The sequence below is a fragment of the Sorex araneus genome, chromosome X (assembly GCF_027595985.1).
Source record: "Sorex araneus isolate mSorAra2 chromosome X, mSorAra2.pri, whole genome shotgun sequence".
NCBI classification, from domain to species: domain Eukaryota; kingdom Metazoa; phylum Chordata; class Mammalia; order Eulipotyphla; family Soricidae; genus Sorex; species Sorex araneus.
Window position 1 is genome coordinate 295,938,949 of NC_073313.1, and position 20,433 is coordinate 295,959,381.

Here is a 20,433-nt window from a genome sequence, read left to right on the forward strand (position 1 = left end):
GTTGGTCCTCATGGATATTAATCATTTCTCTCTTTATCAAACATATATGTCAAAATGCAAAGAGTATGTAGGGTTTGTGACCTACGTGTGTAGGGGGAAAAATATCACAAAACATTACTGAAATGACAAAATAATATATGGTCCAGGACATGTGCTGGACCAAGAGGGCAAAAGCAGCACATAGCTTTGGGCAGCAAGTGTGGCCCTTCCTTTGTTCAAGGTGGTTTTACCAGGTTTTTCCAACCTGCCCTACTTGGGGCTTCCACCTCGGTAAAAGTCTGCTGGGGGCTAGGGTTGGGAGTGGTGGATGGTCTACTTTTGATGTAGGCAGGCAGGTGAATAGGGAAGGCCCCCTTCCTCAAGCTATGATAATCAATTTCCTAGGAAATATCGATAGTCTGAAATTTTCAAAAGTCCAGCTTTTCAGAAAACTGGAACTAAGACCCCTTAGACTATCTCCTGGCTGGCAACAGACCTAGAGAAGGATGGACCCACCTCCCCCTGGCGCTGACAGAAACTAAAGGCCAGGAAAGGGATTGCAAAGTGGCGGGGGTGGCTTATGTGAAGTAGTAAAGAGAAAGACTGTCACTTTCTCCCCATCTGCCTCTGCCACCTGGGACCGAGGGCTCCTGGGTTTTTGTCTCACCTCTCAGAAAAGAATTTCAGAAGTAGACGAGCAGTGAAGTAAAACAGATTTTATTTGGAGGTTTTTGAAAGGAAGGAAGGAGAGAACAGTGGTAGAGAATGGAGAGTAAAGGTGCTCAGGAGACAACCCGGGCTTTTCCAAGGGTGGATAAAAAAACCTACACACATCCCAGAACTGGATATGAAATTACACAACTCAAGGGGGGAGATGCGGCCAACATATGAGCTCAGGCTCCTGGGAACAAGCAGAGCACGGGCTTGAGCGGCATATGTGTGTTTCCCCTTTTCCTTTTTCCAACCTGCTCTCACACAAGGCTTCTACCTAGGTAAAAGTGCTTTGCTAAGAGGGTTGCCAAGGGGGTAGGGTTGGGAGGAGTTGGTGGAGGGGGGGGATTCTACTGGGAATATCCCCAGGCAGGCCCTTTGTTGGCCTCCTTTCATAGGCTCATTACAAAGGAATCAAAGCTAAATGGTGGGTTTCTCTCATCAAAGTGACCTTGGGGCCCATTCTTTTTCCTCTAGTGGGAGAAGTTTTGAGCCCCACCCAGAGTTGTTCAGGGGTCACTCCTGACTCAGGAATCAACCTTGGTGGTGTTGAGGGTAACCAGTACCCAGGCCAGCAGCATGCAAGGCAAACATCCTCCCTGCTGGACTATCATTCCCAACTAGGGGGGCTGGGGGCATTCTTCCTGTTCTTGGGGCTAGAAAGCATTTGTCAGTGTCTTTTGATTTTTCACTTGCTAAGCTCATCCTGGAGCAATGGCACAGTGGGTAGGGCATTTGCTTTGCATGTGGCTGACCCAGGTTTGATTCCTCCGCCCCTCTCGGAGAGCCTGGCAAACTACTGAGAATATCTCACCCGCATGGCAGAACCTGGCAAGCTACTTGTGGCATATTTGATATGCCAAAAAGAGTAACAAATCTCACAATGGAGATGTTACTGGTGCCCACTCGAGCAAATCGATGAACAACGGGATGACAGTGACAGAATATGTTTTAAAAAGAACATAATTTTGTTTTGACTATTTAACAAAGCCATCAGAGCTGCTAAAATAGCAATAGTAATACCATATTAGGCAGAAGACATTCTGTTAAAGTGCAAATCCAATATTTTTAGAACTATTACCAAATGAATACCAAGCTGTTGATATAATTTTAAGTAATAGTTCACATGGTAGTATATTGTTTCAGATTTTACATACAAAATAAATGAACATAAAGAAATGTAATCAGACTTCTTTTTTATCAAGAAAACGATAATTTACCACACTAGTTTTAGAATTCCAATTTGTCACTTGATTTTTAAGTGTGTTACCCTAATTTATAACATGCTGTGCTGATTCAAAAACTCTAAGTTGGTAATGTGCATATTAGGTCATGTGTAACTGAATTTTGGACCAATTTTTTATACAATATTTGTCTTATTTTTACAAATAAGATTTGTATTTACTCTGGTGAACTCAGCTTTGAGAAATGAAGTGACCGAGAAATGCACTGTAATTTCTATGAAAGCAAATATGTCTTTGTACCTGCTGATCACATAATAAACTTCACTGTACTTCATTAAAATAAAAGGATGTTATTTGAAGATTTTTATCAGTCAAAATTTTGTCTCAAGTTTGCAGATTGATTTACTAATCCAAGTGATTTATTCCAAATTAGTGTCATAGCAATTCTAATCAACACCTCTGAACACCCATACACAATACTCAGAAAAAAGACACTAGCAAGTCAGTGATGACATTATATTAAACTATTAAAAATAATTTTCAATTACTTTAAATACTGCCAACATCAACTTTTTATCGGTTTGATTCTTATTCTTGTGGGGCCTACACCTAGTGATGCTCAGGGTCACAAAAAAACTTTGGAAAGTGCTGGAATAGACAAGATGCAGGTGATGAAGTCCAGAGCCTTGCATGTGACAGGCACGTGCTCTGCCACTTGAATCACGTTTCCAGATCCATGCTTTCAGCTTTGGCTTGTAAATCAGGGCCATGCTTTTATGTCAACATCCACTACATCTTCCAATCTAACGTCTAATTTAATTTCTAATCTCAGAGCTCAACAGTGATGCAAGTTAGTCAGGAGTGGTAAATTTGGAGGTAGATCTACTTTATTTGAATCTCACTTAGCCTTTATTGGGTCACCTGGTCATGTCTCCTAACGGCTCTCAGTTTTAACCTTATCATCTGTTAAATGAGACTATTCTTAGGGAGGCATTAGTGTATGAAGACTGTGCTGTTGCCTCAGTGCATCTTCCATGTATTTATTTTTTACTATGTCCGTTAATCCTTTGCTCAGAAGATTTTTTCTATTTATCTACTATATAGTAAAGATAGTACATTTGATTTTATTCCATGCTCCATATAGGTAATTCATGCAGTTACAGATTTTTTTAGAATAGCATAAACTGAACTGATACAAGAGATAAGACTATTTTATTTATTTATTTATTTATTTATTTATTTATTTATTTGCTTTTTGAGCCACACCCAGCAATGTACAGGGGTTACTCCTGGCTCACGCACTCAGGAATTACTCCTGGTGGTGCTCGGGAGACCACAAGGGATGCTGGGAATCAAACCCAGGTTGGCCGTGTGCAAGGCAAACGCCCTACCCTCTGTTCTATAGCTCTAGCCACGAGATAAGCCTTTATTAATGAGAACTGATTAACTCAATGCCCTCAGGTTCAACTTCTGAGTTCTAAGTTTATGATGTAACTTCATAGACATCATGAGATACTGAAAATGTAAGGGGAAAATGTCAAATTAATAGCAGCATCAATTTCAATAAGTTGGTGTTAAGTTGTAAGTTAACTTATTTATATGTATGTGTATATGTAAAGTTCATGCAGAGTATACTTTCAACATATCAACAATGTTTGTTGCCATCATTCTACTATAAAATAATGTGATACTAGGTCCTACATTTTTCCAACAAGAAACAACAAGAAAGACTTCAGAGGTGTCCTTTCCAAGTAGATGCTGTGGTCTGCACCACACTGCAGGACTCTCAAAGTCAACGTGGATTGAGATATCCACTCTCATTACAGACATGTTGCTCCTACTTACACTGGGTAGAAGATCAGAAGACTGTTGGAAGGTTTAGCTAACACCTTGGTGGAATCCTAGCAAAGAACAGTGGAATTTACCAAATTTATCTAGGCAATAGGTTAGAAAATGAAAAGAGAAGGAATAAAGGGGTAACAAAAATGCCACCTAGCTATTCAGTTCCTAAAATAAACAGTCATATCCTGAATCTTAGACAAAACTGAAATATTATGGCTATAGTGAAAAATACAAATTTGTTTACTAAAACAATTATTAAGAGTGTGGGTCTTGTACTGTGTTCCTAATGCATGTGTGCATATGTGCACATACACACATTTTGGAGGGTCTATGAGCAAAGTTTCCCAGAGTTTAGACCAATCAGAAAAAATCAGCATGGCTTGGTTTTATTCCAGCAATAAAGAATTGATTCATTTTTTTCTTTAAGTGAGAATCTATTAGGGGGAAAAGTTGCAGTATAATTTTAATAACATTTAAGAAAAGCAATGTGAATGATTTACTTAGTTATCACATTTGGTTGTCATTTAGATTCTCTTTGTTTTTGCAATAGGGATGAGCATATTTCTTTCCATAATAATTATTCATTTAAACATATACTATATATTTTTCCATCTCCTTGTCATTTCTATTAGTTTATGTCTTTTGGATAATCATAATTGTTCTGTATGATAATCAATGGAGGCTGCCTTAAATTCACTCTACAATGATAAACAGCTTCATCATTTTCAATAGAAAATATCAATAAAAAGTTTTAACTTATAGTTTTCACAGTTCAGCAATGTTTGTTTTATAAAATCTTTTAAAATATGATTTGAAAAGAGGTAAGTGGCCAAATGACACATTTTTATAGTAAAACATTTTTTTTAACCATTATAATTTGTTGTTGGGTACAATCACAGGAAGTTTTCTACCAACCATTCTCTTAAAAAATGTATTTACATTTGATTCAATGAACAGAAGTTATGGTGTTTGACACCCTATATGGGCATGGGCACTTTCTCACGTATATTCCAGATTGACTTAATTTTTTTAAGATATAATATTTTGTTTAACTAGATAACACAGTCTCTTGATAAAATAAAACAATGTGACATATACCTAGTAATTTTTAAAGTGTATATTTTAAATAAGCTTATAAAGACTATGAACATATTACAGATGTGATTTAAGGTATAGTCAATTGGGATGGCTACCACTTTACTGACTCACATAGAAAAACCCTTATGTTTTAACAAAAAAGCATCGTTTTTGAACAATAAGAACACTCAAATTTTAATTACAGGCTAGTTAAATGCTAAAGACATGTTTTATGTATAAAAAATGTTATAAAAGATGTAATACAGAGAATGACTTAGATAAAAGGTTTAAAAATAAATTAATTCAGGAAAAAATAGTCAATCTTAACATCTTGGACCTTCATGGATAGAAAGTTGCTTTAGATGAGTCATTAGTAAGAAGACTAGGTTGGTCCAAAATCCACTTCACAGTGTGAAATTCAACTGAACATTTCTTTCCCTACATGCAACACTTGTCTTTAAGAAAAGGGCATGAGTTTTGACTGGAGAGATAGCACAGCGGTTAGGGCATTTGCCTTGCACACGGCCCACCCGGGTTCAATTCCCAGCATCCCATATGGTCCCCCGAGTACCGTCAGGAGTAATTCCTGAGTGCAGAACCAAGAGTAACCCCTGAGCACTGCTGGGTGTGATCCCCCCCCAAAAAAAGAAAAGAAAAGGGCATGTGCTAATTAGGAGCTAGTCAAATACTGTATCCCCAACAGGATAGGATTATGTTACTTATGTCTGTTTTCTTTTCTTGGTATCTATTTATTAAACAAACTGGTTTATATTATCAAAGTTAGAATTAAAATGGATTGAAGTCTTAACTTGGGGAAAGGGAACTGATGCTTCGACACTTGGTTCTTATAATTTTCTTTGATGAAGATATAAGAAAAAATAGTAAGCCTCGTAAAGAATCACTTCCAGACTGACTAAATGATCAGAATTTTCCTTTCTCTAAAGTTTATTTGAACTTTGTTAGTCTAGTTTCTTCAGTATGATTTAATTGTCACTGATGAACAATGGCAATTATGGCAAAATATCATTGGTTTTAATCCTCATATAGAGTTGTGGAAGTCGATGTGGAGGACTCTGCGTCTGTTCATTCAGCTTCATCCCCTTCTAGCCCCACGGAGGGTTCTCCCTGCTGAACAGAACGTTCAGCAGGGAGAGAAAAAAAAGCTTTAAATAATGGACATATAGAATATTTTTTCTTAGAATTATCATTGCTAATAACCACAGCAGCAAATTACTGGTAGATTATGAGTTCTGCCCCACAAGTGCATCATTTGACCCTGGCTTATTTTTCTTTCTTTGCTATTTTACTTGCTGGAGTTTTCATAACAATAAGGATGAGAAGCTTCTATTCCTCGTAGCAAATCTGAGGACTATGGTAGTTTTAAGAGCCCTCCCATGGATATGCAATGAGAATTTAGAAAAACTAGAAAAATTATTTGTAAAACATTTCTGAATTTTTTTTAAGGAAAGGTAATCAAACTTCTGGAAAAACTAAGATATAATGGGTTTAATATCACTGTCAGAATATGAACTATAGAACTAAAAAAGTTGAGTTCAAATCATTCCTCTCTTCAGCTAGACTATAGAATCAAGACAAACATGACTATCTGATGAGGAGATCACGTTGTCCTCACTAAATTTACTGCTTTATGCAAGTCCCACGATCTACATCTATATTCAGATAGTTTCTTTCCCTTTTAGGGCTCATTTAACAGGAACAGATATGATGAACTTCCTATTTAAGCTAATTATTTTTTTTTGCAATATTTATCAGTCCCATTTTCACAATGCAGTGTTTTTTTCTTGATTGCTAATGAGAAATTGGAATGTATATAACTTGATTCCCAATAAATAAACCAGAGATACCATTACATTAGAGGCTATATGTCCTTTGTTCACTAGTACACCTACTTTAAGCACTGAACATATTTGAAAATCATTGATATTGAAAGAACTAAACTCCTTTTTCCTTAAATATTGCTCACAGTTTTTTTTTTAAAGAAGAGAATCCATGTCTTTTATTTTCAGTATAAACTTTCTACAATAAAAGAGCAATAAAATTGACAAATGACTTTTGATACCAGAAATTCTATTTATCTTAAATTAGCCATAATTACATCTCTCTGTTTTTATATTCTGTGCACTGCTGTTTTTCACTTTAGTTTATCATGTTCTATTGAAAATATTTTAAAGTTCTGTTCAATATTGAATGAAATACAGTTTTCAAGTTAATGTTTCTCTTAAACATCTAAAATTCTTGACCTTGTGGTCCTTTTGTAGGTTGTATTATCAAACTTTTCTCTTAGGTATAACCATCTGATCAGAAGCTTCACAGGAGGAATACTTCTAGTTTGCATGCTGTGGATTTCACAGTGCTATTTGTGCCAATTTTGTAATTTTTTGAACACATAGTTCTAGATAATAAAGTACTTTGATATTAAAAAATTTTAAATGAAGTTTACCTCAGGTTTCCAATAGCTGGGGTGGACTGATAAAGAAAAATGTGAATAAATAAAGCAGGTATTCACAACAACTGCTAAACATTGCTATAGGTATCACAAAATGATGGCATGTTCAAATTCCCGTTAGCTATTTTAAATTATATTTTACAACATAATTATATCTAAAGTAGTAGGTATGGTAATGTGATTTTTTGGCTGAAATATCAAGTGGGAATAAAAAATATTATCAATCTTAATCCAACACTTCACTGAATTCTTTGAATGGGAAAGCATCTCAGGTATATTTCTATTAATGTGTGTAGGTAAGAAGACTTAACTCTATAGGAACATTTAGAGAACTTGAGAGAGCAGGATTTACTCCAACAGGTTCTCTTTATTATCTAATTTTTATACATAACGGTTTTTACTGTCATTATCTATAATCGCCAGTTGAGGTCACAGTCTGGTGAGTCACCAGAATGAATAATATGAGAATGCTTCAAGCCCTTACCTTTCTAAATCTGAATTCCTAGAGCACTCCCTCACAGTGTGGAAACCCATATTTTAAAAAATAGGACAGTGATTTAACAAGTGGAAACAGTTTGCTAAATGAATATCCAGTACCCTTGTTCATAGTACTGATCAATTTTGAAAGAAGGTATTATTACTCGCATATGCAACTGTCCTAATAAAAATATGTCTAAGATCCTTAACATGGTATAAATAATTTCCTGATATTTATTTATCTCTGATGCAGGAAATAAGAAAATGTTAAGTTTGGCACAAAAACACTTGAGGATTGGAACCATGCCTTCAGCATGAATGTGACCTTAGGGAGCTAGAGGAATTGATTAAGAATGAAAATAGCTAATTCTCCTAATTGTCTTGACTGTGCCTGGCACTCCTCTAAGTGTGAATACACATGAAGTCATTTCCCTTACTTTCTATTTTCCAACAAATATTTATTAAGAAATGTTTGGTAAATAGTAGGGAACATTGTCTCTGAAACAATGTTAGTCTAACAATTCTATATTAATATTTGTTGAGTTAATTAAGAATGTAGCACATATTTTAATAATATTCTTTATGTAAATAAGAATAACTATTGGCCTAGACATCTATATAGGCTGGTGAAAAACAGATGAAATATCCGTTATGGAAAAGCCACTTGTGAGCTTATATTCATCTAGGGAGAAACATTTATTTAAATGTTTAACATTTAAATTTATTTAAATGTTAATAAAATTTATTTGAGTCTCCTAATTTTTTTTGTTTTTACATAAATCAATAATTCAAACGCATGTTAGAAAAAAATAGATGTTCTGATTAAATTACCAAATGGCATTACATAACTATCTTTGGAAATACTTTGGAAATACAGCTTTACTTGTAATAAAATGAAAGTAAAAACCAAATGTTTCATTCAATATTTGAAATTGGTCTTATGAAGTCCAATGTGGAAATTTAGAATTATTGACATAAAACCGCATAACATTATATAAATTGCATAACATTATATAAATTTCAATTGAACAGAATTAAAATCAACTTATATATTGCACTAAGTTAATTGATAGAAGCGGTTCCATCCTTCATCTTACATTTTCCTTTGTCTCTATTTATTCGCCCTCTGCTCTTTATTTTTAGTAATAATTTATTATTTTATTATTACAGAGGAAATAAGGAGGATTGGCCACTATTAGTAGGGTGGGGCCAAACTTCTGATGACTGGTCTTCCAAACCCATATAAGGGTATATGGGATCTGATTGGTCATTATAAATTTCAAAGGGCGTATGAGATCATCTCACAAACTCTTATTAAGGGCATATGCAATCAAATTGGCCATTCCACAATCACCCTTTCATTTGCATACATAATTTGCTTTTCCAATTGCGTTGGACCTCATAAGGTCCAATGAATCATATAGCAGAAACAAGGGGATATGATACAGAAAGTAGAAAAATCTAGATCACTGTATAGAAATTGAGGGAAGAGAAGTAAAGCCAAGGGAGAAAAAGAAGCAGAATACTGTAGTGGGGCATATGGACAATCTGAATTGGAATGATAAGTAGAAAAGGAACAGTAATGGATGCAGAGGCTCTTGTTTCTGAGGCTGCAGCCCCCAAGAGCCATAGACATACTCGAATTCTTAAATAAAGACCTGATAAATAAAAGATCTGTAACACAGAAAACTTCTGGGTGCTAGCTTGCTAACTCTATAGGAGAACTCAGATCTTGTTCTCCTCTTATATTAATCTAAACTTTTTTTTTTACTTAAAATGTTTGTTTTCTCCATATGCCACACATGTGAAATCACTTATTTTTTGTAGTACTTCATGAAGTATAATTTTCTCTAGCTACATCCATGCTCTGGAATTAGCAAGTTTTCATTTTTTTAACCCGCTGGCTAGTATTCTGTTGTATTTATAATATCTTCTTTAACTAGCCACTAACCTCTTAGGTTATTTCCAGTTCTTGTCCAGTAACAGCATATTATGTAACAGGATAATACATAACAAGATATTATGGAATTTCTACTTTTACTTATTTTTAATGAAAGGCATTCATTGTATCCTAAAAAGAAATAGTCACAACTTTCAAAAAATTTTTACATGAAGACCAATTGCAATTTTTCTAGTAAATTTTTACTCACTTATCACATTTACTATTATGAATATTTAATAAAGAACAATGAACTGGAGCAATAGCACAGCAGGTAGGGCGTTTCCCTTGCATGAGGTCGACCTGAGTTCTATTCTTCCATCCCTCTTGGAGAGCCCAGCAAGCTACTGAGAGTATCCCGTCCACAAAGCAGAGCCTGGCAAGCTACCTGTGGCATATTTGATATGCCAAAAACAGTAACAAAGCTCACAATGGAGACGTTACTGGTGCCCGCTTGAGCAAATCAATGAGCAAATTGGGATGACAATGATGATGACAGTGATCTCCAATCAATGAAAAAGCACACAGTTCTGTTTATCTACAACCTATTTTCTTATATATCTTATGATATATATCATTATATTCATGATAAATATGCTTATTTCATTCTATTTTTGAAATATAAAAATAAAACATTTAATATTTATGTTTAAATGTTACATACTATTAATATATTATGATATATTTTATATTTGTCAAAATATCCCTTGCACCCGATATATATTTAGGAATTTTGTCAAATAGTACTAGAGTAATAGTATGGTAGTTAGGGAACTTGTCTTGCATATAGTCAAGCAGGGTTTGATCCCTAAACTCAGAGACAGCTGTGATCTTTGATTAAAACCAGGGTAACCCAAAACACACACACACACACACACACACACACACACACACACACACACACACAACGTAAGAAGTTTGTAAAATAAAATTTTCTCAAATTGAGTGAAGCTTTTTGCATGTGTGTTCTAATTAGAGTATTTATTCATTAGCACAGGCTTTCCTTCTATGGCAAACATGCATTCCATAAACTGACCTTTTGACATACTTTGAATCCCATAGTTAGACTCTCATTCTAAAAATAGTTTTGGTTGTATAGGAATGAGGGGGACCACTTGAGTGACCTTACGGAGAAAGTGAATTTTAATAAGCAGCTAAATACAATGCCCAGATAACATGAGCTACAGCCTTCCATTCCCCAACCCAGTCCCTTTCCTAATATGCTGTAGCTTATATTTTCTGTATCTCTTTAACTTTTATATGGGAAGTTAATGAAATGTTTCTTCACTGACAGTTATTCCCAATCTTATCTTGGAACAAACTGAAACTAGATTACTAGCAGAGTTGCCTGTTGCTGATGGCTGTTTTGCTAGAATAATGCCCACACCACGTTTCCTGTCCGTATGCCCAGTTTCGTGAGTGCCACAGCTATCTGCTTTAAGAATTTAGTACATAGCCTCTGAAAACAAAAGAGAAAAAAATGCACTTTACAAATTTCTAAATTGCCATAGATCACACTCACTACTCACTGTTTATTTTATTTAGCTGACAGTGTTTTTTTTTTTAAACTGGATAAAATAAATTTAACACTAATGAGCATGTTTCTAAAGTTTATAAATGAAATTTAATAAATGGCCCCATGTAATTCCTAAAAAAGGGTTAAGAGAGACCATGTAGTCATTGAATGGGATAGAAACCATGAAGAAAAAAATGTAACAAATGTCAATTTGTGGACATAAATATTATTTTTTTCATTAGTAGTTAATAATTGTTTCTTTTCAACACCCTAGTTGGACAATGATTAGGTTTTATTATAGTTTAGATATTTAAATAAATTGAATACATAGTGAGGCTTACAATTACTGGATCCTTTGAAATATCTGTTTCCTTCTTGGTTTTCATAGCTTTAAATAACAATAATATAGTATGGCTTAGCAATTAATTTTCACTTAAATTTATATCTTGTTTGCATAACATTTTTTTTCTTTTTGAGTTATACCCAGCGATGCTCAGGGGTTACTTCTGGCTTTGCACTCATGAATCACTCCTGGTGGTGCTCAACGGACCATATGGGATGCTGGGTATCAAACCCGGATCTGCCGAGTGCAAGGCAAGCGCCCTACCCGCTGTGCTATTGCTTCAGCCCCTTGCATAATAATTTTTATTTAATATATAATTAATCATTGTATTAATAAAAGTGTATGAGGATAAATTTTCTAGATTTTAAGATAAAGTTGATTTGGCAACTCCGTTCAACATATAGTTTTATGTTAGTTTTGACTTATGATAATTGGTATGTTACAAAATATTTTTCTTAGTGATATATTTAAATAGTAACACATAAGTAACTCATGGGAATTTCAGGTGAAATAAAGGGACCATAGAGATAGCATTATTGTTAAATAAAAATTTCAATTTGATTTTGAATTAACTAATAAATTCTTAGAGCATAAATTAACTCTGGTAGAAAGGAAACTAAGAATAAAAAAGTTCATATTTTGCCTATGTCCTATAATAGGTTTAATGCTTTGGTAATAGCTGTGCTGCATAAATCTATAGTATATCCATTAAACTTCATTTTTTCCAAAAATAATGTTTGGTTTTTATTGTGAAATTCTATCAATATGATTTATTCGTCCTTCCTCTACCTGGCTTCTCTTTTGAAGTCATTCCAAAAATTTTTAAACCCATCTTAATTCATTCTAGATTATTTAAACTGACCATTCAGAAAAGGAGTAAGCAGGCTTTATACAAAACTTTATGATAACTGAATAAAGTAATCTTAAAATCAAAGCCGAGATTCAAACCCTTAAACTTTGACTACAGAACTTAGATTTCCAAGAGGTAGGGGCTAGAGTCTTTGCAGTATGGAAAAGTGGTCATAGGGAAAAGAAAGAGACAGACTAGAAGATTTAAAAAAAAAAAATGGTGGGAAAGGGTCATTGGCACTTTGGTGATGCTGAAAGTGCAAAAATTTAGTACACCATGCTTTAAAAGCTAAAAAGTTAACGGTATTGTAACCATATTGGTTAAGTTTAAAGAAATGGGGACTGTTTAGATAATAAAAAGTTAAGACACCTTTCTTGCACGCAGCAGACTCTTTTTTAAGTACCTAAAACTACATATGGTCCCCCATGCAATCACTCCTAGGCACAAAGCCAGTAATAACCCCTGAGCACCTCTGGGCATGGCCCCCAAACAACAAACCAAAATGGTCTGGACAGAGAGTACACAGGTTAAAGGCAATGCCTTCATGTAGCACACTCAGATTTGATACCTGACACTATATATGGTCTCTTGAGCACTGGCAGGAATGATCTCTGAGCAGAGTCAAGAATGAGTTGTGAGCACAACTGGGTGTGCAGCCCACCCACCTCCAAAAATCAAATCAAATCAAAACAAAACAAAACAAAACACCTATAATGAAGGAGTAACTTATATAACTGAGATTCCCCCATCTAATATGCCAGATGAAGGTCTAACACTTTCAAACCATTCACTTGTCCTGATGTGGGGAGTCTTGTTACTAGGTTTTTACACTACACAGCCTTAAATTGAAGCCTTCAACTTAGTCCATTAGTCATCCCAGGGAAAATGCTAGCGATGCTCCTAACCATTTAGAGTTGAGTAGCAGAACTGGGTTTTAAGAAAGATTCTATTCTCTTTTTGTTCACATTGAGAGTATTGCTTCCATAAAGTAGCACAGAATTATGCAATGCCAAGAATCACGCTCTTTCCTGTAGAATCAGATGTCCATTCCTGCTGAATGCCTGGGAATTACCTTTGAGTAAACATGAATGAAGAGATCTGTTCTCCTGTTACCTCTCTCTCCATGAGCTCTCTTGGAGCTGGGGGCTCAGGGAATATGTTCTTTCACTCTTCTAATCTTTGACTCCTGATTTGCAGTGACAGTTCTGAATTATTCAATAACACATGTGTACTACATATACGATCCCAAATTAAGTAAAACAAAAGATATTACATTACTTGTCATATAAAGAGTATTGACCCCGATTGATCATTGTGGCTTCCTGCGTGAAGCTGTTTACTAACGAGGTTCTGCAATATTTTACTCTGATTTTTCCTGCTTTACAGATGACCACTTCTTTTTTTGTTCATTTTTACATGAATTTACATGCAAATTAAGAATTAGAACAAGTCTATATGTAAAATTAGAATTCCTTCATGTTTGTTTCTTCTTCTTCTTAATCTAATTGCTTGGTTTTATTTTTTTTTTGCCTGTAAACAATTCAGCCATTTTTTTCTTGTTTTATTATCCTTTTAAATTTCTTATTTTTTTATTAATGAATCACCATGAGGGTACAGTTACAGATTTACATATTTTCATGCTTGTGTTTCAGTCATATAATGCTGAGTAGCCATCTCTCCACCAGTGCCCATTCTCCTTCACCGATGACCCCAGTATCCCTCCTACCCCTCATTCCATCCTCCCCAATGCACCCCGCCTCTGTGGCAGGGCATTCTCTTTTGTTCTCTCTCTCCTTTTGGGTGTTTTGGTTTGCAATGGAGGTATTGGGTGGCCATGATGTTCAATCTATAGTCTATTTCCAGCACGCCTCTCTCATCCCGAGCAGGTCCTCCAACCACACTTTAGTTGGTGTTCCCTTCTCTATCTGAGCTGCCTTTTCCCCCAGCATGTGAGGCTGGTTTACAAGCCATGGAGCAAACTTCTTGGTACTTATTTCTACTATTCTACTATTCTTGGGTGTTACTCTCCCATTCTGTTGTTTTATATTCTGCAGATGAGTGCAATTCTTCTATGTCTGTTTCTCTCTTCCTGACTCATTTCACTTAGCATGATGCTTTCCACGTTGATCCACTTATATGCTTGTTTCTTCTTTATGCTTCTCTATTCTCATTCTATTGATGACCTTGTCATGACTTTGCATAACATTTCAAATCAATGAATATCAACATTATACTTCTAGCTCCCACCTGTCTTGAAAATAACATATTTATTCAGTTGACTAAATTTTTAGGAAAGCCCTGCGAAAATTAATTCTAATCTTGTTTTTCTTGTAAGACATATTTCACAGGGATAAATAAGGTATGCTGGGTGCTTGAGTTGCAGGTGGCTTAAAAGTGTTATCCATGGCACTGCAAATGTTTCTTTCAGCCCTGCTATGAGTAATCCTTGAGCACAGGTCCAAGAGTAGAACCTTGGAATTACCAGCTTTGACCCCAAATATTAAAAAAAGAAAAACTTTAGCTATATTACTAATGATTAATTAAGGTTTAATAAAACCAAATTTCCCAGCTTCTTAACTTCTACTACAGTATCCCTATAATCCTTGTATATAGGGAGATTTGTATATGAGGTAGATTTGGAAGAATTCTGTACCATTCTCTTATTGAAATATCCACAGCCAAATCATTATCAAATCATGCCATCTTTTTGAAATATATCCAGAACTGAGCTTCTTCTCACCCTTATTGCTATCTTTTCAGTTCAAAGCAGCACATTTTCTGCTAGCACATAATTATAGCATCCTAGATATTTCCATGCTTTCACTCTTGTTTATCCAATGAATATCATGCAGCATCTGAGTGAATATTTAGAGAAAATTGACAATCCTTATTACAGAAGTGGCATTAGTCTATGGCTCGTCCTTGAGTCCTCCACATACACATCTACTCAAATGTTTTTAGGGATGGGAGGGTCACATCCTGCGATTCTCAGGGTTTACTCCTGGTTCTTTGCTCAGGAACCATTCTTGATGTGACTGGGGAACCACCGATATTACCGAGAATGAACTCTGGTTGGCCACATGCATAGGAAGTGCATTACCCACTATACTATCTGGCCCCCTACTAAGGTTTTTTTATTAGATGTTCCTTATGTCTAGAAGGTTATTTTCATAAAGATTTCTTCAAATCTTTGCTTACTTATAATTTTATCAATGCCAATTTAAAAAAATTCTCACAAAATAATAAAACTCTCATAATTTATTATCCAGTTATGTTGTTTTATATTTCTTGAAATTCAGTACACTGGAAATACTTTATGTTTATTTTCCCCAGAAAAATATATACTACAGAATATCAGATTATCATTGTAATTCCTCTAATTTTCAAGGAAAAATATCTGTTCAGTGGTTCAAAAAGTCACTCCATTTAGAGATTTCATATCCTTGCTCTAAATTTAATTTAAAGACAGAATATTTTAACATAAAATAACAAACTCTTTGTATTAATTCAATATACTCTAGACAATCATGCCATTAATTATTAACATATAAATATAAATCATTCAGTACTAATAAATAATTAAACAAACATGTGTTTAAACCTATGTAAGAGACCTTACTAAATACTAGTAGGACTACATATATAAATATCACAGTTTTTTTAAAAACTGTAAGGTTGTAAATATCATCAAAGAAAAAATATATATGAAGATAATAATCTAGAAATGTTCAATCACATTACTAGATTGAAAAGAACAGTAATAGAAAGTTGTATTTCATAGCTAGAAATTGCACACGGTGATTGGTATAACATAAACACAAAATGATTAAAGGAGAAATTCTGCCAAAATGATGTGTTTTTTTGATATTTTATAAATGCTTTTGCAATGCTTTGTTTTTAACTTTCTATTTTTTTTTTTTTTTGCTTTTTGGGTCACACCCGGCGATGCACAGGGGTCTCCTGGCTCATGCACTCAGGAATCACCCCTGGCGGTGCTCAGGGGACCATATGGGATGCTGGGAATCGAACCCGGGTTGGCCGCGTGCAAGGCAAACGCCCTACCCGCTGTGCTATCACTCCAGCCCCTGTTTTTAACTTTCTAATGTTTCATTTTCTCAAGTATAGAATGGAAATTTTGTGCACATTAAATAATGAGAAATTCCTAAGAACTATCTCATGTAAAATAATGAGCTATTGCTAATGAAAACCTGAAAACTAACATTTATTATACCTTCAATTATGATTTTAATGGCATGTATAATATAGCACAAATAAACAGTACAAATGTAGCACTGTAGCACTGTCTTCCCATTGTTCATCAATTTGCTCAAGCGGGCACCAGTAACATCTCCTTTGGAGACTTGTTACAGTTTTGGGCATATTGAATATGCCACGGTAGCATGCCAGGCTCTGCCGTGAGGACGGGATACTCTCGATAGCTTGCCGGGCTCTCTGAGAGGGATGGAGTAATTGAACCCAGGTCAGCCATGTGCAAGGCAAATACCCTACCCACTGTGCTACCACTCCACTCAATACAATTGTATAGTTACACAAATATATAGTTATAAAATGGTAATATTCATTATTAACTTAGAACTTCATGAAAGAACTCTTATTCAGAAAAACAAAGTAAATATACAATGTAAAATAAGAACAATAGTTTTCATTACAAGGGTCATTTGGGAAATTATTAACAAACAATAGTTAGCAAACTATTAGCAAACAATAGTTTTCATTAAAAGGGTCATTTTGGGAATTATTAGCATATATTGCGGACTGGAGCAATAGCACACCAGGTAGGGCTTTTTATCTTGCGCACGGCCAACTCGGGTTCGATTCCTCCATCCCCCTTGGAAAGCCTGGAAAGCTACCGAGAGTATCCCACCCGCACGCCAGAGCCTGGCAAGCTACCCATGATGTATTCAATATGCCAAAAACTGTAACAACAAGTCTCACAATGGAGACACTAATGGTGCCTGCTCGAGCAAATCGATGAACAATAGGATGACAGTGCTACAGTGCTATTAGCATGCATAACAAATTTTACTTGCATCATTTCCAGATTTAGCAAATCAAAACACAAAGTTTTAGTAATACAAATTACAAATAAAATTATCATTGAAATTGTGTCTCACATTATACATGAAATATTCCTATAACTTAAAAAAATTGGGGGGAAGTGGAGTATTAGTACATTGGGTAGTGTGCTTGCCTTGTGTGTGTTCAATCCAGTTTGATCCCTGTAAACCCTAAACACAGACAGGTTTTGCACCTCCCCCACCCCAGCAAGGCTAAGACCAACCTCATTGTTACTTCAGGTGTGATACTGGTCTGGGGTGAAGTAGCTGCAAAGATTCTCTAAGGATCATGAGATTCACAGATCCAAAGCATGCCTCCCTTATGAACAGCATGTGCACCCACCCATTGAACTATCTCCTGCACCTATAAAATGCATTTTTACCTAGACGAGATCCCAAGCTGCCTTCACACAAACCATTTTCAAAACCCACAGCCTTCTGGTAGAAATTTCTCTGGACTTAAATACTAAAACACCAGAAATTCAAAACCACGTGGCCACAATAGCGGCTGCACAACCTCATATGCTCTTAATTATTCGCAATAGAAAACAAACTATCAAATGATGCCTTTTCGGCAGGCCTGATAGTTGGGGGAAAATTCCAAATAACAATAGTGAGTTTTCTGTTGAAACATTGAATGTAATCAAAGTAAAGTGAGAGTAAAGTGAAAATTATCAGCCACACAAGCAGGGTTGGGGGTGGGATGGGAGGTATACTAGGATTCTTTGTGGTGGAACATGTGCACTGGTGAAGGGATGGGTCTTTGATCATTGTATGACCGAGACATAAACCTGAAAACTTTGTAACTGTTCTCATGGTGATTCAATAATAAAAATCAATTAATTAGTTAATTATTTTTTAAAAAATGCATTTTAGCTAACTTTTGAGCAAAATGCATGAATTTTAGTCTTTCAATCCTAAATTCGCACTTTTCACACACATACACACACATATGTGTGCTTGCACATACACACACACTGAATGCACATATGTGAACATATAGAAACATATTTGCTAAGTTTGTCAGTTTCACCTATTGATCTGCAAAGTGTTAGCTTTCATATTACACTAAAAGGCAACTCAGCAATCTACAATAGATCTTAAAAATCAAATTAAGATCCATTTCATAAATTGGGCAGTAATTCAGACTATTTGTAAGTCGATTCTTATGGCTTCTATTGGCATTGATCCAGGTAAGATTGTTTTCTGTTCTTTTAAAGGTTTACACTTAAATGTGTAAATAGAGAATAACTGCAAAAGGAACATATGTGAGTCACAAAGCATAAAATATTTATTAATGGGTCCTATTTAGACATTTTTTTTCAGCTCATGAATTGAAAAAGAAACATTCTTCATCATTTTATTTGGGAATAATTTTGGAGAACCTACTATGTAGGAATCTGTTAGGTGTCCCACGGAGATTACAAGAAGTTTGAAAAAATGAGAAACCCAATAAATTAAATAAGATTTAAGGTGCATATTTGAACACGCAAATAGAGCCTGTGTAAAAATTTAGGATGCTATGTGAACAAATTTATCTGAAATTAGCTTTTTTGACTTCTTTATACTCTAAGATAATGATTTATCTCTTCAAAGAATAGGAACCTATTTGTTTTCCTTTTATGTGTAGTAAAATAACATTTTACATAGTGAATTCAGAAACTTACTTTCCATAATTTTATGCTTTTCCTCAAAACTGTCATTTAGTTTTCAAAACTTCTATCAAGGCGATGCTATTACGTATGTTTTAATCATGGAAAGACATACTTTGCATTAGGACATAGTATGCATGAAATTGTCATCTACAGTATTATAAATCAGAATACCTCAATAAAAATAGGACAAGTTTAAAAAAAAAAGCACTTTTATTTTCTTGATTACATTATTTTATTTAAAGACCAAGTTGCAGAATGGCATGCTGATATTTTTCTTTCTGATTTGATTTGGGTTTTGTAAGGTTTGCTTGGAATCAAATAGCAATCAGCTGATGAAATTGCAACATATTCCCAGAATGAAATATCACCCTGCCTCCTTCCACATGGAGCTTATTGCCCCATGCCCCATCCCAAGCCTGGTAGCTCCCAGGCTGTGTCCCACACTTCCTTATCAACATTCCACTCCCATCGGTTTTTGGGTTTACGTTTTTGGGGTTTTCGGTTTGGGGATTTTTTTCTATTTTTTTTGCTTTTTGGGTAACACCCGGCAATGCTCAGGAGTGACTCCTGGCTCTGAACTCAGAAATTACTCCTGGCAGTGCTACAGGAACAATATGGCATGCTGGATATCAATCCGGGTTAACTGTGTTGAAGGCAAACACCCTCTCAACTGTACTATTCCTCAGGCCCTTCCCATGTGGTCTTTTCCCCTGTCCTTCCCAAGACAATTTAAAATCCCTCTAGGCCTTTCCCAGCCCACAGCTCCTCTCCAGCCTCACTAGAGGTCAGTAGGGTCTGCTCAGGTGTGTACCCCAATAAACTTCTGCTTCTTCACTTTACTAGTCTCTCTTGCTCTGTCGGTGCCACTAGGTGATGTCCTACTGATATAGACAGGAAGATTTGAGAAGCCCCTCCCCCCCCACCACCATTAAAAAAAAAAATCAGGGTGATGATATTTCTGGGATGTCATCAAGCCACTCCATCAAGTCTGAGCTGCCTTGTGGATACAGAAAGCAAGACTTGCTAAGAACTTCTCCAGCAGTGGACCCTGAGGAGACTGGAAACCTCCTACAAAAAAGCCCTAACAGAAATCCTTGAGAACATTCAATTTTTCTTTTAATCTGATTAACCCTCCAGAAAAGTCTGGACCCACGCTCAGAGAGAATATCCAGCAGGAACAAAGGTCAAGTGAAGGAGTTTCAAAAAAAGTCACTTCCAGCTCAACCCCCTTGTCCACTACTGGGGCAGGCTGGAGAAACACTATAAAAGCCACCTTGAACAAAGAAAGGGCACACATATGCCGTCTGAGCCCGAG

General features: G+C 35.5%; 1 protein-coding gene across 2 annotated transcripts in view; it reads right to left on the minus strand.

The window, feature by feature from the left end:
- Positions 1-20,433, minus strand: part of LRRTM4 (leucine rich repeat transmembrane neuronal 4) — a 794,848-nt gene that overhangs the window by 462,307 nt on the left and 312,108 nt on the right. The window lies entirely within an intron of this gene.